Genomic DNA, 25000 nt, shown 5'->3' with positions numbered 1-25000 from the left:
ACACGCACGCACACAGTCACAAACAAATAACCACACACTCACTCTCTCTCACTTTCTCTCATTCTCTCTCAATCTACACTCATACACACACTGAAACTATGATGACACAAGTGACACGTCACACACACACACACACACGTGTGACACCCACACACACACATACACACACACACACACACACACACACACACACATACTCACCGTAGTGACACACATATACACACGCGAGTACAGTTGAAAGTCAAGACATGATATGATTTTTTCAAAGCATAGGAAGGTTTCTTTTGCAAATGAATAAAATTAACACAGAGGCAAAACCCGGTTTTTGCAGCCGGAATGCAATTGCGGAGGCTTAACCTTTGCCGGATGCCGCTTTTGACTACACACTCCCGACGATGCGGGTTTGTCTGAACCCATACATTTGAAAGAGGGTTTTTACCGTTTATTCCTCTAACGACGATGCGGGTTTGTCTGAACCCATACATTTGAAAGAGGGTTTTTACCGTTTATTTCTCTAACGACGGGGTGGGTTCAGGGAAACCCACAGCGCTACTTCAGTGGTTGCATCGAGTTTCTCCCTTCACCGACCTCTTGCAGGGGAGGGAGAGGGGGAGGGAGAGACTGAGAGAGACTGAGAGACTAAGAAAAAGAGAGAGAGAGAGAGACTAAGAAAGAGAGAGAGAGAGACTAAAAAAGAGAGAGAGAGAGACTAAGAAAGAGAGAGAGAGACTAAGAAAGAGAGAGAGAGAGAGACTAAGAAAGAGAGAGAGTCTAAGAAAGAGAGTGAGAGACTAAGAAAGAGAGAGAGAGACTAAGAAAGAGAGAGAGGGAGACTAAGAGAGAGAGAGAGAGACAAAGAAAGAGAGAGAGACTAAGAGAGAGAGAGAGACTAAGAAAGAGAGAGACTAAGAAAGAGAGAGAGACTAAGAGAGAGACTAAGAAAGAGAGAGATAGAGACTAAGAAAGAGAGAGAGAGAGACTAAGAAAGAGAGAGAGAGAGAGAGACTAAGAAAGAGAGAGAGGGAGACTAAGAAAGAGAGAGAGACTAAGAAAGAGAGAGACAAAGAAAGAGAGAGACTAAGAAAGAGAGAGAGAGAGACTAAGAAAGAGAGAGAGAGACTAAGAAAGAGAGAGAGAGAGACTAAGAAAGAGAGAGAGAGACTAAAAAAGAGAGAGAGAGACTAAGAAAGAGAGAGACTAAGAGAGAGAAAGAGAGACTAAGAAAGAGAGAGAGACTAAGAGAGAGAGAGAGAGACTAAGAAAGAGAGAGAGAGACTAAGACAGAGAGACTAAGAAAGAGAGAGAGAGAGACTAAGAAAGAGAGAGAGAGAGACTAAAAAAGAGAGAGAGACTAAGAAAGAGAGAGAGAGAGAGACTAAGAGAGAGAAAGAGAGACTAAGAAAGAGAGATAGAGAGAGAGACTAAGAAAGAGATAGAGAGACTAAGAGAGAGAGAGAGAGAGAGACTAAGAAAGAGATAGAGAGACTAAGAGAGAGAGAGACTAAGAAAGAGAGAGAGAGACTAAGAAAGAGAGAGAGAGACTAAGAAAGAGAGAGAGACTAAGAAAGAGAGAGAGAGAGAGACTAAGAAAGAGAGAGAGAGACTAAGAAAGAGAGAGAGAGAGACTAAGAAAGAGCTAGAGAGAGATAGAGAGACTAAGAAAGAGAGAGAGAGACTAAGAAAGAGAGACTAAGAAAGAGAGAGAGAGAGACTAAAAAAGAGAGAGAGAGACTAAGAAATAGAGAGAGAGAGAGACTAAGAAAGAGAGAGAGAAAGAGAGACTAAGAAAGAGAGAGAGACTAAGAGAGAGAGAGAGACTAAGAAAGAGAGAGAGAGACTAAGAGAGAGAGAGAGACTAAGAAAGAGAGAGAGAGACTAAAAGAGAGAGAGAGAGAGAGACTAAGAAAGAGAGAGAGAGACTAAGAAAGAGAGAGAGCGAGAGACTAAGAAAGAGAGAGACTAAGAGAGAGAGAGACTAAGAAAGAGAGAGAGAGAGACTAAGAAAGAGAGAGAGAAAGAGAGACTAAGAGAGAGAAAGAGAGACTAAGAAAGAGAGAGAGACTAAGAGAGAGAGAGAGAGAGACTAAGAAAGAGAGAGAGAGACTAAGACAGAGAGACTAAGAAAGAGAGAGAGAGAGACTAAGAAAGAGAGAGAGAGAGAGACTAAAAAAGAGAGAGAGAGACTAAGAAAGAGAGAGAGAGAGACTAAGAGAGAGAAAGAGAGACTAAGAAAGAGAGAGAGACTAAGAGAGAGAGAGAGAGAGAGAGAGACTAAGAAAGAGAGAGAGAGACTAAGAAAGAGAGAGAGAGAGAGAGAGACTAAGAAAGAGAGAGAGAGAGACTAAGAAAGAGAGAGAGACTAAGAAAGAGAGAGAGAGAGACTAAGAAAGAGAGAGAGAGAGAGACTAAGAAAGAGAGAGAGACTAAGAAAGAGAGAGAGAGACTAAGAAAGAGCTAGAGAGAGAGAGAGAGACTAAGAAAGAGAGAGAAAGACTAAGAAAGAGAGACTAAGAAAGAGAGAGAGAGAGACTAAAAAAGAGAGAGAGAGACTAAGAAATAGAGAGAGAGAGACTAAGAAAGAGAGAGAGAAAGAGAGACTAAGAAAGAGAGAGAGACTAAGAGAGAGAGAGAGACTAAGAAAGAGAGAGAGAGACTAAGAGAGAGACTAAGAAAGAGAGAGAGACTAAAAAAGAGAGAGAGAGAGAGACTAAGAAAGAGAGAGAGAGACTAAGAAAGAGAGAGAGCGAGAGACTAAGAAAGAGAGAGAGAGAGACTAAGAGAGAGAGAGACTAAGAAAGAGAGAGAGAGAGACTAAGAAAGAGAGAGAGAGACTAAGAAAGAGAGACAGAGAGAGAGACTAAGAGAGAGAGACAGAGAGAGAGACTAAGAGAAAGAGAGAGAGAGACAGACAGAGAGAGAGACAGACAGAGAGAGAGAGAGAGACAGACAGTCAGATAGACAGACAGTCAGATAGACGGATAGACAGACAGACAGACAGAGCAACTGACAACAGACATACAGACAGAGAGATACGGACAGACAAACAGAGAGACAGACAGTCTCTTGGAGACAAACAGGCAGACAGACACTGTTCCGCCGCTTTGGTAATTATGGGTGTAGCAGAACCCGCGCCGTCGGCAGAGGGATAGTTACAATCACTACTACTCTTTAAAAGTATGGGTATGTGTGAACCCGCGCCATCGGTAGTGTTTATGTAAATTATCATAATCAATTAATTCTGATGTTTTGTCATGTACACACTAAAAATTTGCAGACAGAGAGCAAATTAGGTGTGTGAGAGATACTTAAAATTTCAAAACGATACCTTTAATGGTTCCAGAGTTACAATGATTTTAGTGTGTCTCTGGGTACAGGTGAACCCAGGAAGCACGGCAAAGGTTAAAGTGTAACTAAACAAGCAAAAAGGAAAAACATCGTTCAGCAACCTTTACACTTTGATATGAAGAAGGGCCTCATATACTGTCGAACTGCGAATTTTTTTTTTTTTCTCTCACTCTGACACTGTTTGACGGACATGTGAAGTGCGCGCCAGGAACGACAATCTTCTTAGTTTACCTGATTAATGCCCTTAATTTTTGGTTCTGGTACTTTCAGTTCCGGCTGTTGTCATCAATCTACCAAAATAAAAGATCAAACGGAGTTTTCGATTTTTATTTCATGGTTCAGAAAAATATTGCTTATTTTCTGAAGTCAACCGTTTTAGCGAATCTTTCTTTGATTCTTAAAAGTCATTTCAGATTTTTGAAAAATAGTTAACGGTTAGTAATTACCAATATATCGTAAACAAACATATCGATAGGTTTTGGTAAGAAGACACAAGTGCGATGAATGTGGTACCAGTATTTTTGTGGTAAGTAAGGATGCATTTCTTTGCTGTAAGCACATTTACAATGCACATTTAATCTGTTTAGCAACATAAACGAAAGCATGGTACAGTGCCGCTTGTTTGTGGTCTATCTTTTCGCGGCAGATGCGTAACAATTAGGGTCTCAGTTGGAAAAAGCTGCTCGGAACCAGAGCAGATTTGGCTTGGGTTCTTTGAGTGTGAATGATCGACGAGTGGCTTGACATTTTTAACGAATCATTACTGTAGCCTACTTGAAACCATCATCTGTTTCTGAATTTGTCATCAGTTATGATTGAGCAGTCTCATAGGAATCGTCCATAAAATGTTAAACCGAAAAAGGGCAGACGATTCTGAATCACACAGGCTGCTGTACAAAATCAGATCTAAAACGATATTTTGAACCGCGACGTCTGCGTAAATGCCCTACCTTGTCCTGGTCATGTGTATACACATCATGCAGCTTCTATTGGGAAGATCAGTATTTTATATTAATCACAAATACAAGATTAGAAATACATGTAGTTCTGAAGATCGCCTTTGATTTCAGTTTCAGCGGCAAACTAGCAGATCTGTCCAAACCGGCATCGTTTCATGGTTGAAACTTGAATAATCCCAAATAGATCTGAGTGGGGGTAAGTTTTATAGTATTTCAATTTTTTACGGCAGTTTTATTTAAAGATAGTGTAGTGGATGTCTCTGGTGAAGACTACAGTTATATGAATTTTTTGTTGTAATATTAAAATGATTGTTCTTTATTTACACAATTGAATAATTTGTATTTATTTGTTTGCAGATGACGGCATACTGAGTGCTCCAAGAACATACGCCTGCTGGCATTTTGTGTCTTTTCTGAAGACGTCGAGGCAAGCAGAAGTCACGGTCCTGGCCACACACACACAATGACATGAACAAGAAATGATATTTTTTCATGGGCATATCCAGTATTAAAACTTTATTACCATGCAAACGCAACGATTAGAATTTAGAGAAGGTCATCGGTCACACACACACACACACACTGGGCGGATCCGGAGGGTTCCGGACCACTTAGGAGCCGGCCTTTGTATTCTAAGTGACGATTTTGGAAAGAAGTTGGCTAATTAGTTTGCTCAGGTTGCGCCAGATCGATCAATTGTCCTTGTTGTGATTCAAATTTTTCTTCTTAATATATTTACTTTTTTGGAAGGAGTATTAGGGGATGTTTCTTGGCTCAGATTGATCCATTTTCCTTGTTTTTATCAACATTTGTCGGACCCCCCCCCCCCCCCCCCCCCCTCCCCAAGGAGGTTGAACGCTTCGCGTCTTCAACTAAACGCTTCGCGTCGTCAAATTGTCCCTAAAAGAAATTTGGAAACTCCCCCTTAAAAATGATGTGATCCGCCCTTGCACACACACAAACACACACAAATAGAGAAGTAATAAATGGATACAGTTTTTCTTTATTTAAATTACAATCAGATGTGGTCGTAGTACAGGCACTCTAAACAAAACCTAGCATGATATACCACTTGTGTGATGTTTCGGTCAATATCTTTATTTTCCTTTCAGAAATACATTGGCGTTTTGAATGTCAAGGGAAGTGATACAAATGCTGCAGCGGCCTATCAAGAACGCGAAGGCAAACAAGGTAAATACCTACTTCTGACATTAGTTTACTTAATATTAACTCTTTCTATACTGGCCATTATCTCCCCAGTCTCTCCCCAGAAACTGGCCATTGCATGGGTTTGCAAAACAATTCTCAAAAATAAACAAAATCTAAACAACGAATTCGTAATCGTCTTGTGTCGTCTTTGTATTGGTGAGTACAGTAATCCTTTGTTTTTTTAAAAATAAACAAAACAAGATGCAGCCTTCAAACTCATAGGTTTTATTGTGAATATATTGCTAAAACATATGCCAAAGTTTGGTTTCATTAGTTGTGAAAAAAAATAAAAATATGATGTCCAGAATTTATGGGTATATTTTACGCAATACGAAAAAGGGGGTATGTATTTTGACTTAGAAGCATTTTTTCTTATGAAGGCTCTGTTTGCAACAAAACTGTTTCTGTTTACTTGTATGAAGATTGTGCTTACACAAAAACATAACAAATACCAACTGATTTTCCATTTGGTGGTCATGTAAGCATTGTGAACATGTCCGAAAAATCTGATCACACACCATGTGGTCGACATGCAGACCTGAACGGCCAGTGTATGGTGGCAGAGTTGGAAAATAGGAAAAGTCTTGATGCCAATCCTTCATCAAAAACCGAAGAAAATCGTCATTGTAATAAGTTTGCTTTATTCTAAATCAAACAACTAGGATAGATGACAGACACAACGACAAACACATTCACGGCAATTCTACTGTAAAACATACACAATGCTCACGTTAACAAGCTGGCCCTTACAATGTGCCCATCGTGCATGAAGTGTGGCTTTGGTCGGATCAGTAGCCGTGCTTTGTCTGCGATACTAAACATGAAATTTTGTTAAAGCGACGATTTAGCAATGTTGTTGTTGCTGCTGCTGCTGTCTGTTCTTGTCACGACATCTCGTTTTTTCCCTCCTGATTCTGAGAAGAAGCTGTTTAATTGTGATATCAGGCCTAGGAACCCCTGATTTTCACTTGGAGCATTCTCAAAGAAACTTAGCGTATGTTAAGAACAAGAAGGGCAAAGCCCATACGACTCACATGCTTGACCTCGACCTTTACATGACCTTGACCTTCAGGGTCAAGGTCAAATAACTAAACCTAGCAATGACATCATACACTAAGAACTGCTTTACACATTTTTCCTACCAAAATACATGTGACCTTGACCCAAGGTCATCCAACACAAAGCTGTTAATTCAAGACAGGAAGTACAATGGTGCTTATTGGCTCTTTCTACCATGAGATATGATCACTTTTAGTGGTTCACTACCTTATTTTGGTCACATTTCATAAGGGTCAAAGTGACCTTGACCTTGATCATATGTGACCAAATGTGTCTTATGATGAAAGCATAACATGTGCCCCACATAATTTTTAAGTTTGAAACAGTTATCTTCCATAGTTCAGGGTCAAGGTCACTTCAAAATATGTATACAATCCAACTTTGAAGAGCTCCTGTGACCTTGACCTTGAAGCAAGGTAAACCAAAGTGGTATCAACAGATGGGGCTTACTTTGCCCTATATATCATATATAGGTGAGGTATTCAATCTCAAAAACTTCAGAGAAAATGGGAAAAATGGGAACAATAGCTGTTTTTTAGACAACATTTATGGCCCCTGCGACCTTGACCTTGAAGCAAGGTCAAGATGCTATGAATGTTTTTTGGGGCCTTGTCATCATACACCATCTTGCCAAATTTGGTACTGATAGACTGAATAGTGTCCAAGAAATATCCAACGTTAAAGTTTTCCGGACGGACGTCCGGACGGACGGACGGACGGACGGACGGACGGACGGACGGACGGACGACTCGGGTGAGTACATAGACTCACTTTTGCTTCGCATGTGAGTCAAAAATGAGTGTAGGCTACTCCACACTTTGTCTTTTGTTGTTCGTTGTCGTTGCATGTCTACCGTTCCACAGCCACCTACTATAGCTCATGGGGTCTATGTCGACCAAAAGAATGGGATTCACTGTAGGTCGAGTTCCTGTTGGTGGATTCTCTGTATACCTAAGACTTTAAAATTGGCAATCTTGTATACAGGGAATACCACAGGGTGTAGTTCCTGTAGCGTTTTGCTAATATCAATGAAAGTCACGTGATGCTTAGCGACATCGTTAGAATTTGATGGTTTTTTTATCTTTTTTTGATATTTCTTAGAAATTCGAGTATGGTTTGCAAGTTTTATTGAAAAACTGCACCCTGTGGGATTCCCTGTATACTAGATTGCCAATTTTAAAGTCTTAGGTATACAGGGAATCCACCTACAGGAACTCGACCTACAGAGAATCCCACTCTTTTGGTCGACATAGACCCCATCAGCCCTACTATAAGTGCAAATGACGTATTTCCACAAAAGACTGCTTGCAGAGAATCATGTGATGCCAATGACAGGTAAGGACATGTGGTAATACATACTACGTTTTGGAACCAGGGAAAAAGCAGCACAAATTATTTATCAACCAAATTGATTGACTTGTGCACCACGACAAAAGTTTTCTTTGATCCATAAAAGGTCTTTTGCCAGAAAAATTGCTCTGAACATCAAGTACCCTGCAAGTTGTCACACATTTACATTATTGAAATAAAAAGAAAACACACCAGTAACCAGGTTAGGTACGTTAATATCTATAATCAATATCTCGGCACGTTACTGCCTTCTTCGGGATGGTAAGCTGAACATTATTGAACAAAATAATCGGTTTAGACTGTATACTTTGATTCCTGAACGAAGAAGCAGAGGTACTGCATACAACTAGGACTGTAATATCAGCTTTTGCCTGAAACACACACACATACACTTATAAAATTAATGCAATGTCATTGTATGAAGCCAGAACATTCACTAACTTACATAGTTGGTCACACAATTACCCATCACTGAACAATAAATCGAAGTCGGGTGGATTCAATGACTAAAGCAGTAAAGGCTTTGAAAAAACCCTCATCACAAAACATCCCCCCCCCCCCCCCAAAAAAAAAAAATAAATGAAATAAAACAGGTTGTGTATATATAGCGCAGTAAACACCATGCAGACCTGTACAAGCAAAGATTTGACAGTGATTATCCTTGTTTTATATAGCACACATTTTCTAGTTTTAATCTCTCTCTCTCTCTCTCTCTCTCTCTCTCTCTCTCTCTCTCTCTCTCTCTCTCTCTCTCTCTCTCTCTCTCTCTCTCTCCTCTCTGGAAAGTAATTTATTGACCTGTGGGTTATTTGCGTTTGTATACACATTGGTGATTCGTAAACTATGTTGAAAGAGATTGTCAAACAATATTATATGGGGTGTCTTAAAAAAAATGTATATCAACAAAATCTGTCATTATTATCAGGCACACGGTTTTAACAAAGCTATGTCACGGAATGCAACATAAGTGGCTTAAAAAGTCGTGTTTTTGTGTGTGCAGGATATTCGCTAGGACAGGACCTCAAGCTGAACCAGCACAACAGCGATGCATTCTTCCATGGCTTCCACAAAAGTCTTTCACCTATAGCGGGCATTGCATACAGATAGTCCAAAGAGGGTTAGGGTTACCCTAACCCTCCTTTTTAAAAATTCTTTAGACCAATTATCCCTCTGTTCCCATGTTAAACATGGAATAATTCTGGACAAATGCGAGGACGTTAGTTTTTTTTTATTTTATTTTTTTTATCATTTTACTTATCATTAAAACTTGTTTAGATTTCGATTCGTAAACCATTTACAGTAATCTTTGTTCATCTTACCACAGTCACTTCGTTGTTTAGATTTATCATTAAATTTGTTACCATAATGCAGGAAAAATGTAGAATAAAACCTTTTGGTAGAAGATATTTCCTGTGTCAAAAGTTAATGCTTATTCTGGGTGCTCCAAACTAAGTTATTTTGACTGCCTTATTCGAATTCATTTCCAAGACAGGGCTGAGAAGTGGAGAAGCTTAGGAGAATATCGTAAAAATTGTCTGGGTGTTTATGCAAAACTTTCGAATATGTCAGATTTTACTTTAGAGATTTTAAATACTGTTAACTGACAGAAATGCTATAACTTCTACACCAATTGACTGGATAACTTCATATTCAGCATACTTAAACTTGATTTTATGCATGTGCAGTTCACAAAGTGGCAAATTTGTAGGTTAAATCATCTAACTTTTGCAATCACCAATGACACCAACGCTTTCGTGTCTGAGGATTGCCCTGAACCTAGCTGTAACTGCATGCTTTCTTCAGGTCATCGATAGCCTGGGGGTTGAAGGGGATGTTTTTACATACTCAGACATTCAAAATAATCAAAAAGGTAAAAGCCTGAAGGGTTTAAATTAGGTAAAAATGGCTACCGCTCAATGTCAAAACTCGTTCTGTTTAGTCGACCCCCGAATTTGGAGAAAAAAATTAAAATTGCACAAAAGTCAGACCATTCAATTTACAAAATTGCCACTTACTGGAAAGGCAGAACATAAACTGAAGTTAATGAATACCATATATAAAATAATTGGTTCAACAGATGCAGAAGTAATTTGCATGGTTGTGGGTGTCCTTTTTAGGGGGGGTCAAACCCTGTAGAAGAGACGATTTTCTTTAATTATCAATCCGTAATATATTGTTTGTTATGCATAGAAGATTAACAATGACAAATACTTCAAGACTCCTCATTGATCTTAAGAAATGTTGTGGGGTTTTTTGTTACTGACTGATTCACTTTCTATTCACTTTACTCTACATAAGTCACGACAAGAAAAGCAAGGGAGGTAATTTCTTCGGAAGAGGTAATTCTCTCCCCTCAGAACGATTGTTGTAGTTTGTTTGATTTTGTTCCCTTCTAATACAGTACTCCCCGGTTAACGTCACTACCGTTTAAGGTCACACCTTTGATAACATCAATCAGGGTGTTGGTCCCGACCTAAAGCCTTCTTTGTAAGACTAAGAAAACCTCGCTTAGCGTGACCTCGGATACGGGAACACCTCTTTTTAGGTGACCCCCCGTTCTGGTCTCTGAATGCAGAGGACCACCGCTTAAGATCAAGCGAAACTGAAACGGAAAAAAATCTCCCAATTTTGCGACCTTGACCACAGGAGCTTGTATCCAACCACCTGTCCATAATTATTTACTCCTGCATGCTTATTATTTACTGCTGCATGCTTACCCTTACTACTACCATAGACCTATATAGGTCCCTGCTACTACTATTTATTAGTAAATGAATAATAATAAGTAGTAAACAGTAGTAGTAGACTGTATGGAATAATGAGTAAATAAATGGAATAAGGAGTAAATAATTATCGACCGGTGGTTGGATACAAGCTCCTGTGGCCTTGACAGAGGTTTTTTTCTCCATATGTGACCCTCCACCTTGGAATGAGTCGCATGTCACCTTTGCATGATTTTTAATATTTTTACATTTTCTAAAAGAGATTTTGAAACTCTATCCAGTGGAGAAATCCGTTTTAGAAAAGAGCGAAAACGTTTTGAGTTGTTCTGTCTCCGACAGTATTTTTAATTTTCTTTTAATTTCGTTTCGTTTATTCCAGTTGAAAGAATATGTACTTCTAGAAGTATAAGGGAGATCATTGTGCTTTGTAAATTTTTACTTAGTAGTTTCCCCTGAATCTGTCCTTGCCGGGACGGTTTCTCTCTTCCTCTCTTTAAAGAGGTCTGGTGGCCCACGAAGTGTGAGTAATTTTCATTTCTTTTAATAAAGGATCCGACTCTAGTATGATTTACATTGTTTTTGAGGTTGTAATCGTTTGTGTGATCGCTCTTGACACACATTTTTTGGTAGAGTAAGATTTGCAGTCTTCCACGTGGTTGTCGAGCTATTCCGCCATTTTTTCCTTGTTGTAGATCTGGTTTAGTTTTCTGAGTTTGTGATTTTGTTCATTTGAGAGTGTTGTTAGTGTTGTTGTAGGAATTATAGTAAAAGTAAGAAGCGTGCCGACTTCGGCCGATGTAGTGTTTTCTTGGTTTTAAGTTATGGTAAAAGAAAACGACTCGGAACGAAGGCCCCAGTGCTTCAGTTGTGTGCTTGGATAATTCGATTTTTTGTGTACCCCATTTGCCACCAAGCGTTGGTTTTTTTTGGTCGCGACTGCGGTGGTTTAGAGGTTGCGATTTTGTGTTTTGATTCTTTTCATATTAGTTTGTACTTTTTCTTATGGTTTCTTTTGTTTACATATGTTTCAGTTTTTTACCGTCTTCACTTCACTTTACTTTACAATAAAGAATCTTGGTAAAACTATCTGGGGCGTGAGCGCAAGAATCCGCGAGCCAGAATAGTAAAAAAACTTCGCCACTATGATGTCTCAAGAAAAGACTGCTCGAGCCCGAACCCTCTCCGTCACCAACCAACGACTGGCAGAGGTGGAACTCGAGCTGCAGATTGCAGAGGAACAGTACCAGCTGGCAAAAAGGAAAGCCTATCTTACCAAGGAACTGGCGGAGCTGAGCGCCCTCAGGCTGAGGGACGAGCCCAGCCTCCACACTGTTCAAAGAACGATCAAGAAGGAGCCCGCCCTCCAGGACTACTCCACGTCCACCACGCACGAACGTCGATGGCACGAGCCAAGATTGTCGAACGACGATGCCTACAGCCAGCCGTCTGACGCAACATCTCCCACTCTTTCCAGAGCCTCTTCCCGCCTCAATACACAGGGATCTGCAGTTGGACCCAGGCAGAACCACACGTCCCTACCAGTCCAGTCATCACATGACGCTGCCTCATTGTTTTGGATGAAGCGGGATCTCCTGACTCATCGATTGACTCCGTTCGATGAACGCCCGGAGTCATTCCACGTTTGGAAAGACTGTTTTACATCCATCATGCTCGACTTGGATGTCTCTCCTGCCGAGGAGCTGGACCTCCTGGCCAAGTACCTTGGACCAGAGTCCAAGAGGTATGCCCAGAGCCTGAGGTCTGCCAACATCGGGAATCCTCAGAGAGGACTCCAACTCCTCTGGAAGCGCCTGGACGAGCGGTTTGGCTCACCTGAGCTCATTGAGGCATGCCTGAAGGCAAGGCTGGAGGAGTTTCCACCTATCTCTAAAGATCAGCGCAGCCTCTACGAGTTGAGCGACCTCCTCGAAGAAATCTTGTCAGCCAAGATGAACCCTGTCCTCGCCCCTCTGTTTGCCCTTTACGACTCGTCTACAGGGGTCAACATGGTGGTACGGAAGCTTCCTCACCACCTCAGACAGAAGTGGGTCATGCGCGCAGCGACATACAAAAGCAATCACCACGTCCCATTCCCCCCCTTTGAGTTTTTTGTGGACTTCGTTAAAACTTGTGCCACAATTCAGAACGACCCGGCCTTCAATTTGGAGAACGACAAAAAGGCCAAGCCAGTGCTCTCCAGAAAGACCAACCTTGAAGCAAAACCCGAGTTTTGCCCAATCCACACAACCGCAAGGCACTCTTTGCTGGAGTGTAAAGGCTTCGCAGCAAAATCACTTAGTGAGAAGAAGGCAACCCTGAAAGAGAAAGGAGTGTGCTACAGATGCCTTTCTTCCACCAGCCACAGGGCAAAGGACTGCAATATGTCGGTCAAGTGTAGTGTCTGCTCTGGAAGGCACCACACCACCATGCATCAGGACAGACCATCAGCATCCCTGGATACCATCGAAAAGCATGGCGGGGAGGTGTCCGCAAAGTGCACCACCTTGTGCAAAGGGGGTCACCTGAGCAGATCCTGCGGTAAGGTGGTGAAGGTCAAAGTTTTTCCCCCTGAAAAGACCAAGGGGATCCAAGTTTACGCGATCTTGGATGACCAAAGCAATGCCTCCCTGGCAACGCCGGAGCTGATGGATCAGCTAGGCTCGTTCCCCAGTGAAATTGAATATCAGCTAACGTCCTGCGGCGGAACACAAGCAATGAGTGGTCGTCAGCTCCGGAACATCACTGTCCAGTCCACTGACGGAAGGTCCTTGACCTTGCCCCATGTACTTGAATGCGACACCATTCCAAGCGATCGATCAGAAATCCCTTCTTCTGAAGTGGCCCAACATCATGACCATCTCAAACGCATAAGGAAAAGAATCCCTCCTCTCGACCAACAAATCCCCATCGCACTGCTGATTGGACGGGACCTCCCTGAAGCCCACCACGTGCTGGAGCAAATTGTTGGCCCACCGAAATCGCCATTTGCACAACGACTGCCTCTTGGCTGGGTAATCATCGGGGATGTGTGCCTCAACAAAGTCCACAAACCATCGACCATCAGAGTTGCCAAGACGAGCGTCATTGGTGGAAGAAGGACCATTTTTGAACCTTGCCCGTTCAACTTGAAGGTCGACGTCGCCAAAGATGTCGGAGCTGAAGTTTTCCAGCGAACGCCAGAAGATGACAAGGTTGGGCTGTCCGTGGAGGACAAAGCATTTTTTGCTCTCATGGATGAGAAATTCAAGCTAAACGAAGAAAGGCGTTGGTCGGCTCCTCTTCCCCTGAGATCGGAAAAACCAATCCCCACCTGCAATCGCTCCCAAGCTGTCAGTCGTGCCAAGGCCTTGGAGGCATCACTGAAGAAGAACCCCGTAAAAAGAGAACACTTCTTCCAGTTTATGGAGAAGATCCTGAAGAGTGGCTCCGCTGAAGAGGTCCCCCAGGGTAAAGCTGGACACTGCTGGTACCTTCCACTTTTCGGAGTGTACCACCCCAAAAAACCTGACAAACTCCGCGGTGTATTTGACTCGTCAGCGACCTTCGAAGGCGTCTCTCTGAACTCGCTGCTGCTGTCTGGGCCAGACTTGACAAACAGCCTCCTTGGCATTCTGCTGAGGTTCCCCAGAGATGCAGTGGCAATAGCTGGGGACATAGAACAGATGTTCTACCAGTTTTTCGTTGACCAAGAACACCGAGATCTCCTACGCTTCTTTTGGTACCGAGGCAACAACTTTGACGCACCTCTCGTGGAACACAGGATGTGTGTCCATGTCTTTGGCAACAGTCCATCTCCAGCGGTTTCTACCTACGGCCTCCGGAAGAGCATTGCCCACAGTGCGCCAGATGTGAAGAGGTTCGTCGAGCGGGACTTCTATGTTGACGACGGGATCACCTCCGTTCCTGAAGTCGACCAAGCTGTCCACCTCATGCAGCGCACGCAAAGAAAGCTTCAAAAAACCGGCGGGATCAATCTCCACAAGGTTGTTTCAAATAGCAGGAGTGTTTTGGCAGCCTTTCCCAGAGAAGAACTGTCCACGGAGCTGCAAAACCTCCAGCCTACTGACCCCTTACCAACTCATGGATGTTTGGGTTTGAGCTGGAACTTGGAAAGAGATACATTTGACATTTCCCCCCAGGTTTCCAATGGAGACTTTTCTCGAAGAGGGGTCTTATCCACCGTCAACGGGATTTATGACCCTCTTGGTTTCCTCGCTCCAGCAACCATCAGTGGCAAGATTTTTCTGCGAGAGGTGTCTCCAGATGGCAAGGCCTGGGACAAACTCATCCCGGACAACTTCCACCACCGTTGGGAGCTGTGGAAGCAGTCCCTCCAAGACATCAAAGGGCTCGAAACACCTCGCATGTTTCTTCCAACATCCCTTACCCAGTCACCCGATGCTAAATACCACGTCTTCTGCGATGCTTCAGAGAAGGCTATCTCTTCGGTGGCCTACGTTCAGGTGCTCCATGAACCTGATTCCCCCCTCATTCTGAACCCGTCAATGCTGCTGACGCAAAAGAGTGGCGAAAGTCAACCTTTACCTGACTACAGCAACTTGAAAGACTGTTACAAACAACACTGGAAGCATGTTCAGGTACTGTCTAACGCCTTTTGGAAGAAGTGGAAAGAGGAGTACCTGCAGGAGCTACAGCAGAGGAGGCGGTGGATGCAGACTGAAGAGAACCTCAAGGAGAACAGTCTAATTCTTCTCAGGGACCCTTCGGTGCCTCGTAACAGTTGGCCGGTCGGTTTGGTGGTCCGCACCTTCCCAACTGACCGTGACAATCTTGTTCGGTCGGTTGAGATCCGAGTGATCAAAGACAATCAGGCCAAACTCTACGTCAGGCCTATCACAGAACTGATTCCTTTCTAGTAGGCCTACACTGATGACTGACTCGGTTGTGAACCACAGACTGAGAACAGCCAGTTACCGTCGCTACACATTTTTTGTTTGCTTGCCTACCTATTTTTGAGTGCAGGACTTCTTTCTTTATTTTACTACTGATTTCCTTTCCTGTCTTAATAGTGATATCGAGTAGATATCAGGCGGGGAGTGTTCTGTCTCCGACAGTATTTTTAATTTTCTTTTAATTTCGTTTCGTTTATTCCAGTTGAAAGAATATGTACTTCTAGAAGTATAAGGGAGATCATTGTGCTTTGTAAATTTTTACTTAGTAGTTTCCCCTGAATCTGTCCTTGCCGGGACGGTTTCTCTCTTCCTCTCTTTAAAGAGGTCTGGTGGCCCACGAAGTGTGAGTAATTTTCATTTCTTTTAATAAAGGATCCGACTCTAGTATGATTTACATTGTTTTTGAGGTTGTAATCGTTTGTGTGATCGCTCTTGACACACATTTTTTGGTAGAGTAAGATTTGCAGTCTTCCACGTGGTTGTCGAGCTATTCCGCCATGTTTTCCTTGTTGTAGATCTGGTTTAGTTTTCTGAGTTTGTGATTTTGTTCATTTGAGAGTGTTGTTAGTGTTGTTGTAGGAATTATAGTAAAAGTAAGAAGCGTGCCGACTTCGGTCGATGTAGTGTTTTCTTGGTTTTAAGTTATGGTAAAAGAAAACGACTCGGAACGAAGGCCCCAGTGCTTCAGTTGTGTGCTTGGATAATTCGATTTTTTGTGTACCCCATTTGCCACCAAGCGTTGGTTTTTTTGGTCGCGACTGCGGTGGTTTAGAGGTTGCGATTTTGTGTTTTGATTCTTTTCATATTAGTTTGTACTTTTTCTTATGGTTTCTTTTGTTTACATATGGTCATGGCTCAGAAAAGGTGTCGAATTTGTGGGACACTTGAGTCACAAATACAAACTCTTGGATTACTTTCCATTTTGGGGTCCAGCAAAACTGTTTATGTGTTTAGTTGTGTCTGGGCAGTAACAATGTATTTTCATCAATTACTGCGGAATGAATTGCATTTTAAATTTTAACTGGAGTGTGTTACATAACACCGTGTCACACATTGTTTTCTAATATACAGTTAACAGTAAACCTATTACACAATAAAAGTTAACTGCATTAGTTAGTATCTACCTTGATCTTCATTTGTGAAAAGTGGCATTCCCCGACAGCAATAATCTGCATATCTAGGTACCCTAGGAATGTGTGTATGTTACATGAACACCAATAAACAAAACAACGATCAAACAAGTACTCAAAGAACTGAAAAGATTACTGTTTCAGCAGTCAATCAATTCTTAGTTCCACACACTTCATACGGACAGTCTGCAAAAAAAATCAAATCAGAACAAGATGTGAAAATGTATTCAAACAAAAATCAACTTTCTGTGTCTCACAACACAGACATTCAAAACTGCTAAATTCCTATTTATTTTACACACACAACCTTAGAAATACATGTAATGGGAAGAGAAACAAGTACATAATAGTAAAGAGTTGAAATGCATCAATGATACCGGACCCGTTATTCCCATTATCAGTTATCTGTCAAGTCATTCCTAAAAGTTTCCAATGAGTGTGTTACATTTCACCAAAAAAATCAAACTTTAGGACACTGTCAAGATATTCACATGAAAAATGCATGCAAAAGAATGAAAAATGAAAGAGCAAAACCATAACAACCTAACAATGATGTCTTATGACTTCTACCATGCTCCAATTCACAATACAGAGAAGATTTTCTCACTTTTGACACTGAGTGTGTTACATTTCACCAAAAAAGTCTTACTTCACATTATTTTGTAAGGTATAAAGCATATATCCATCCACTTGGTAATGAAAACAATACACTGTACAAAAAACTTGATAAACCCCCCAAAAAATCTTCAGGTTGAAGGCGGATTTTGAAGTTATCAAGAAAAATGCTGTTTATTCGCCAATGAGTGTGTTACAAAACACTGTCATAACATGAACAAAACGTTGTTCATATTCAGTGCATTCAGTTAATTGTGAAATTAATTGTAAGAATGACACCATGGTTGCTACACAACTATTGAAACTATTGTTGACACATTCCGACAGCAATAATCTGCATATCTAGGTACCCTAGGCAAGTGTGTGTGTTACATGAACACCAATAAACAAAACAACGATCAAACAAGTACTCAAAGAACTGAAAATTACCAATCCTTCAAAGTAAATTGTAACAAGAAGGGCAAAGCCCATACGACTCACATGCTTGACCTTGACCTTTACATGACCTTGACCTTCAGGGTCAAGGTCAAATAACTAAACCTAGCAATGACATCATACACTAAGAACTGCTTTACACCTTTTTCCTACCAAAATACATGTGACCTTGACTCAAGGTCAAGGTCATCCAAGGTCATGCAACACAAAGCTGTTAATTCAAGACATAGGAAGTACAATGGTGCTTATTGGCTCTTTCTACCATGAGATATGGTCACTTTTAGTGGTTCACTACCTTATTTTGGTCACATTTCATAAGGGTCAAAGTGACCTTGACCTTGATCATATGTGACCAAATGTGTCTCATGAGGAAAGCATAACATGTGCTTTTAAGTTTGAAACAGTTATCTTCCATAGTTCAGGGTCAAGGTCACTTCAAAATATGTATACAATCCAACTTTGAAGAGCTCCTGTGACCTTGACCTTGAGGCAAGGTAAACCAAACTGGTATCAAAAGATGGGGCTTACTTTGCCCTATATATCATATATAGGTGAGGTATTGAATCTCAAAAACTTCAGAGAAAATGGGAAAAATGTGAAAAATAGCTGTTTTTTAGACAACATTTATGGCCCCTGCGACCTTGACCTTGAAGCAAGGTCAAGATGCTATGTATGTTTTTTGGGGCCTTGTCATCATACACCATCTTGCCAAATTTGGTACTGATAGACTGAATAGTGTCCAAGAAATATCCAACGTTAAAGTTTTCCGGACGGACGGACGGACGGACGGACGACTCGGGTGAGTACATAGACTCACTTTTGCTTCGCATGTGAGTCAAAAAAACACTCTAATTCAAAACAATAAACGCAGACATCCTTTTCTGTTTACTTGATTCATTCCTTACTTTGTTCCAGCAAGATTTAAATAATTTTCAAGATAACTGTACAAACTATTGGAGTGTGTTACCTCTCACGATGTGCGAGTGGTGTGAGTAACACACTCAACACTGTTCCTAAAAATCAAACCTCTAATTCAAAACAATAAACGCAGACATCATTTTCTGTTTACTTGATTCATTCCTTACTTTGTTCCAGCAAGATTTAATTAATTTTCAAGATAACTCTACAAACGATTGGAGTGTGTTACCTCTCACGATGTGCGAGTGGTGTGAGTAACACACTCAACACTGTTCCTAAAAAAAAAACCTCTAATTCAAAACAATAAACGCAGACATCATTTTCTGTTTACTTGATTCATTCCTTACTTTGTTCCAGCAAGATTTAAATAATTTTCAAGATAACTGTACAAACGATTGGAGTGTGTTACCTCTCACGAAGTGCGAGTGGTGTGAGTAACACACTCAACACTGTTCCTAAAAAAAACCACTCTAATTCAAAACAATAAACGCAGACATCATTTTCTGTTTACTTGATTCATTCCTTACTTTGTTCCAGCAAGATTTAAATAATTTTCAAGATAACTCTACAAACGATTGGAGTGTGTTACCTCTCACGATGTGCGAGTGGTGTGAGTAACGCACTCAATGTAAAAAAAATATATTTCTTTTTCCTGTAATTTATTTCATTACATTGGCATGAAAACAAAGCACAAGGTGAACTGTATGGAAAGACTATAGAAAAGGCCAGAAAAAACACATGCAATGACATGAACGCTGAATAACTTGGGAAATTGGTTGAATCGTCTGAAACATATGTCTTTAAAAATCAAAATAAAGAAAAATCTTTGTCCTAAAAAATGCAAATTTTATCAAAACAAATCACAATAACACTTCTAACTTTCAGATGGAAAAAAAAGGAAGTAAGTTGTTATTTAGTGAAAATAACAGTGTTTCAAACTGCAGGTGAGTACGTTACATACAACGAAAAACCAGTGGTTTTTACCTTGGCCGTTTACGTCCATCTCCTCCATGCCACACTGAGTTCTGAGTTCGAGACAGTCAATGCAACTTTGTAGCAGACGATAGAACAGTTGTTTCCATCGTTGGAAGTCAGGAACATGTCGATAAACAACTTTGATTTACGTTGTTACTTTTCGCGGTAACACGAAAGTACACAACAACGAACTTAAGACTTATTTTCATTGCTTTGTCTTCTGTGTTTGTGCATATTTTTTGTTTTAAGTAGTAGATTGTTCTTTCTTGTCCAAGTTTATCGCTTAGTTCAACGTCTGTCATCATTATTAAAAGCGCGGCAAAAGCTAAAACTGCCTACGTGACTCCAAACACGAAAAGTAACATACTCACCGTTGGATCTAAACTTGATCTCAGCCGACTGTTGGGGTGAGGTACTGGTTATCGTGCAGTATGTAAACAATAACTAACACCTTCTCTTTCCATCTCCATCAAGTTCTTATCCAAGCAATGTGTGTAGTACGCACAAATACGACGTTTCGACACCAAGTAAAAAAGTGTCCCAACTTCCGGCCCAAAAATCGACGTAAATTCACTCTACTATTGCGCCTTGCTCGAAAACAAAGTCATCAAACCTTTCGGTTTCTACCAGAATAGTAACTGTATTCATATCTGCACCCCGTGTCAGTACTTTCAAAGGTAGAATAAACCATAACTGAGCGTGTGGGGCGTTTGAATGGGGCAAGAGTGGAGTTCGACGCCATTTCTGAGCCGTGACCATATGTTTCAGTTTTTTACCGTCTTCACTTCACTTTACTTTACAATAAAGAATCTTGGTAAAACTATCTGGGGCGTGAGCGCAAGAATCCGCGAGCCAGAATATGAGTTATAAGCCTGTGTCTAAGGTGATCCTCACTGACACTGATACCTTACACCCCCGGACGTTTTAAGGACCGTTTTGGTTACTTTTTGGCGTCACGTTACGTCTCCATAGCACTACGTGTCGATATCACTATTTTGTGAAAAACCAATGTACTGTAGCGCTACGTGTCAATACGGCGATACGTGTCGATAGCGCTACGTGACAATAGCAGTTAGTACTACTAAACTGCAGACACTTCGCTTTGCCCTGTGTGCATATGTATTTATATTGTATTTAAATATTGTATATATGACATTCACCTCACCCTCACCTACGCCTGTGACCCCGTCTGGGGTATAGGCCGCCAATCAGCTCCCTCCATGCATCTCTGTTTTGGGCGAGTCTTTCCATATATGACATTAGAGTTTCTTAATTTCCCTTATCAGAAGAATGAATGAACGAAAACAACTGCACTACGGCGAAACTACCGGAATGTTCCAGAACCCAAGGGAGGTAACTCTTGCTTTGTATCCATGTAAAGGAGGTGACTCTTCTTATGAGAGCATACATTATCTTTCTTATTGGGTGTTGAGAGTTGAAGTTCTGGTTCTGCTGCTCCATAGAATTTGTCCGAAAATAACTGTGTTAGGGGTGGCATAGTAAGAGCCCCTTTTAGTGACCAAAGCTTTTTTCTCTAGCAATTCCCTTGCTACTGACCAGCCTGATTTGCGACGATCAACTTTGTCTGATGTGTATCAGAGACTGTGTCTATGTTATGCAGTGTGTGCTCGCTATGATACCCTTTTCTTTCGCAAATATGAACATCAGAGCAACGAATCTCCGCCGATTCCGGCTTGCCGATCACTGGCATCTGATCATCAAATGAAACATCTTTTTCATCGAATGTATGTAAATGATCATAATATGATTGTACTTCCTTTATTATTGCATGTCTAATTTTTCCAAATTACAAAAATATTCACCGTCCGAAATCCATTTTATACGGGTTCTTATAATCATTCCGTCAATTTTCTTTTGTCGAATTGCAATTGATTCCTGTCTTTTCTTTTCCAAAATAAACAAAATATTTTCACTAAAAGTTGTCTCTAAATGTTCAATTTCGTCCACCAATTTACTTTCCCGCTGTACACTTTCTTTCTTTCTAAAGGATGCTTATGTCAATTTGTTGCCAACATGTGTAAATACATCGATCCGTGCAAATGGAAACAAATATGAAACGTTTGTTCAGTCACACACCACTACATTTTGAGTTGTTGTTAATGGGTCTGTGATTATATAGCCTGCTGTTTCCCAAAAGCTAATTATCAACCCAACATCCTCCATTCTTCTCTCGTTTACCATTGTCCCCAGATACATCAGCAAGCAAAGTGCAAAAGCAAGCAAAACACTTAAATGGTTTTGTCTCTCGCTGCGTGCACATTGTTCTCAGCTACGAGCTGTCTGCTTTGTCATTCGACAAACAGCGTGCATGGCGTCCATCAGGAAAATTTTCCATTTATATGTAATATTTTAATTGACAATAAAGTGCTGTTATTGTTATTAGTATGTCACAGGTGGAGAGAGAGAGAGAGAGAGAGAGAGAGAGAGAGAGAGAGAGAGAGAGAGAGAGAGAGAGAGAGAGAGAGAGAGAGAGAGAGAGAGGGAGAGGACGTGTAAGGACAATTTACTTTTCCAATGGATCGATTGCTTAGTAGTTTTACTTTTTTGCTTTGACTGGTTTTCGTGTGCAAATAGGCCTTATAAGTCTGCACCAAAAAAGTCGACATAGTTTAATTTCAAAGCGGCAGTTATCGTCCAGACGATGTTCACAAAAGTTTTGTTAATGAATCAAATTCACTAGCAAACGACGGATACTTTTTAAAGAGAGAGAGAGAGGGAGAGACCACCCATTGCACTCCGGTTGGACCGTACATAAAGAGAGACAAGACAAGACAAGACAAGACAAGACAAAATCTTTATTATCGAGGGTAATAGATAAGCAAGAATATTGCTTTTTTACATCCAGCCCTCGCCATAATATAGGGTCAACAAGAACAGAAAACAATATAATAATATGCACATACATTTTAAATGAATTGATGAACCATTCAGCACATGTTTAGTTGCATTATGTGCGACATATAATTTCTTTTGAAGCTGTCTGTGTTTGCTTTATGCTTAAGGAAAATAGGCAGTGAGTTCCATAGGACCGCACCTGAATATAGAAGGCTTGATTTCAAAAAGGTCAATACGTGGAGTCGGTGTTATGATTTTTAGTCTGTTATAGTTCAAAATAATATTATCACGTAATGTCTCCGGTGCATATCCTGACATCACTTTATGCATTATAACACCTTTATTATACATTAACCTTTTTTGAAATGGTAATACTTGCACATTTTTATAAGGCCAAAAAAAAAATAGGTCTGTTTACGGTAACCCGACCGACCCTATTTTTTTCGCGCGACCCTAGACTTTTTTTTGGCATTTGGGAAACAAAAAAAAATCTTGGTTTTTTTTGCAAAATAACGTAAAAATATGGTTTTTTGGAGGAAAAAAAAAAAAAAAATCCCGACCTACCGACCCTATTTTTTGGGCCTATGTTACCGTAAACAGACCTATTTTTGTGTGTGTGGCCTAATCAGATTCTGAAGGAGTGTGATTTTTTTTAGCATAATAAGCTTAACTGCTCTTCTGTGAAGACTGGCTAAAGGTTTCAAAACATTAGCACTTGCACAATGCTATACAGTGGATGCATAATCAATATTTGACAAGATGTGATTGTAAAAAAAAATCTTTCGCGAGTGGAGATTCAAGAAATGTTTTTTTTTTTTATAACTGATATATTTTTGGGGAAGCAATCTTACAGATGTAATCAATGTGATCATGCCATGATAAATTATTATCAATCTTTACACCAAGGACTTTATGGTGAGACACTTCTTCCAATACTTGATTTTTAATATAAAGAGGTGGAATGCTCGATAATAGATTTTGTCGTTTCTGTCTTGTGGTTATTAGCATAAATTTTGTTTTTGTATGGTTAAGAGACAAATGATTTAACTCTGACCAATTCAGGAGTCGATTGGCATAGCAACCAGTATCGGGATGCGCAGTATCGACACTGTAATTTCGAGGTCCGACCAATGAAATGAAAGAGTTTTGAGTCTGCGCATCTCGATACTCGATACTGGTAGTCTCGAGACTATAGTCTCAATACTCATTCTCGATACTACTGGGCCTTTAGGCGCACCAGGGTGCTGTTCATCCTCGAGATCAGAACTGATTTAACCAATCGTTTTGTAGACACTTGATACTGAACTAGGGCGGCATAGCCACAATCCTCGATAACACGGATTGGTTCATTTCCATACTCGATACTCGCAGTATCGAGATCAGACCAATGAAATGAAGGAGTATCGAGTCTGCGCATCTCGATACTGCCAGTATCGAGTGTGCCAGTATCGAGGGTCGATCTCGAGAACGTGGGCCTTTTGGCGTTCCATACATTGTGAACAAATGCAGTGCGTTCAGTTTCATTCTGTGAGTTCCACAGCTTGACTAAATGTAGTAATTTCGCCTTACGCGACTTGTTAACTCTATGTCTCTCTCTCCGTCTCCTCTCTTTATCTCTCTCTGTCATGATCAGTTTGTCTGTGTCTATCCTCTCTTTCTATGTCTGTCTGTCTGTCTTACCTCACCTCCCCTCTCTCTCTCTCTCTCTCTCTCTCTCTCTCTCTCTCTCTCTCTCTCGACCCTCTCTCTCTCTCTCTCTAATGCAGCCGATGGTCTCTGTGTCAGTGTCAGTATGTATGTCAGTGTGTGTCTCTCTCCGGATCTGCCCATTATCACGTCATTGAGTTTCAATTGGCGGGAAGTCTTTTATGGGGCCTAAAACTAAACTCTGATCTCCTCGGATAAGATCATTTTTTTCTACTGAAATTGATCTTATCCGAGGATCGGTTAACGTGTCCCTCGGATAAGATCACGATTTTTTTTGGTCCCAAGGGGGGTCACCTTATCCGAGGAGTACTGTAAGTATTATTTAAAATAGATCTTTACATCTTGATGTGAAAGGCGCAGTACCCCCCTCCCCCCAGGATGTTAAATTCTAGGTTGTGTCCATGTAAAATCCTGATCCTAGTCAAGATCCGAGTTGGTTTTTCCTGCAACTGTGCCTCTTTATGCCACTCAATTAGACATACTTTGCAATCCATAATTGCACGAAACTAAGTACAGGAAATACGTTGTTGTCGTGTTTTTAATATTACATAATGAAATAAAAAATGTCACAACTGGTTTCGTGTTGGGCTTTCTCTCTCTGTCTGAATCTCATAATTACTTCCTTCTGAGGCCTGAAATGTGTTGCAGGCATTGTTCAGCTTACATTTATTGTTACAATTTTTGTGGATATGTTATTAAGTGTGTCTGTGTTTCTATCATTCGTTATCAGTGTGGTTAAAAAAAAAGCACACGTCAAAGTAATTTACCCTTCATCATTATCAAAACATGCAGATACAGGTAATAAA

The 25000-nt window shown here is 40.8% G+C and overlaps 1 protein-coding gene and 1 long non-coding RNA gene across 3 annotated transcripts in view; both read left to right on the top strand.

Moving 5' to 3' along the window:
- The window catches only part of LOC138968938 (uncharacterized), a 36622-nt gene that overhangs the window by 2407 nt on the left and 9215 nt on the right, over positions 1–25000 (top strand). The gene's annotated exons all lie outside the window — the stretch shown is intronic.
- The window catches only part of LOC138968937 (uncharacterized), a 22610-nt gene continuing 212 nt past the window's right edge, over positions 2603–25000 (top strand). Inside the window, exons 1-6 of one of the 2 annotated variants that reach the window (XR_011456324.1) lie at positions 2603–3871; positions 4416–4500; positions 4662–4747; positions 5417–5495; positions 8923–10322; positions 24511–25000. The exon at positions 24511–25000 is cut by the window's right edge and continues 212 nt beyond it. This is a non-coding gene — a long non-coding RNA (uncharacterized lncRNA). Of the gene's footprint in view, positions 3872–4415; positions 4501–4661; positions 4748–5183; positions 5496–8922; positions 10323–24510 lie in introns of those variants that run through there. The other variant, XR_011456323.1, reaches the window with a different exon arrangement.

This window comes from Littorina saxatilis, linkage group LG6 (genome assembly GCF_037325665.1).
Source record: "Littorina saxatilis isolate snail1 linkage group LG6, US_GU_Lsax_2.0, whole genome shotgun sequence".
Classification (NCBI taxonomy): domain Eukaryota; kingdom Metazoa; phylum Mollusca; class Gastropoda; order Littorinimorpha; family Littorinidae; genus Littorina; species Littorina saxatilis.
Note: the sequence above shows the minus strand (reverse complement) of the source record. Positions and strands in the feature narration are given on the sequence as shown.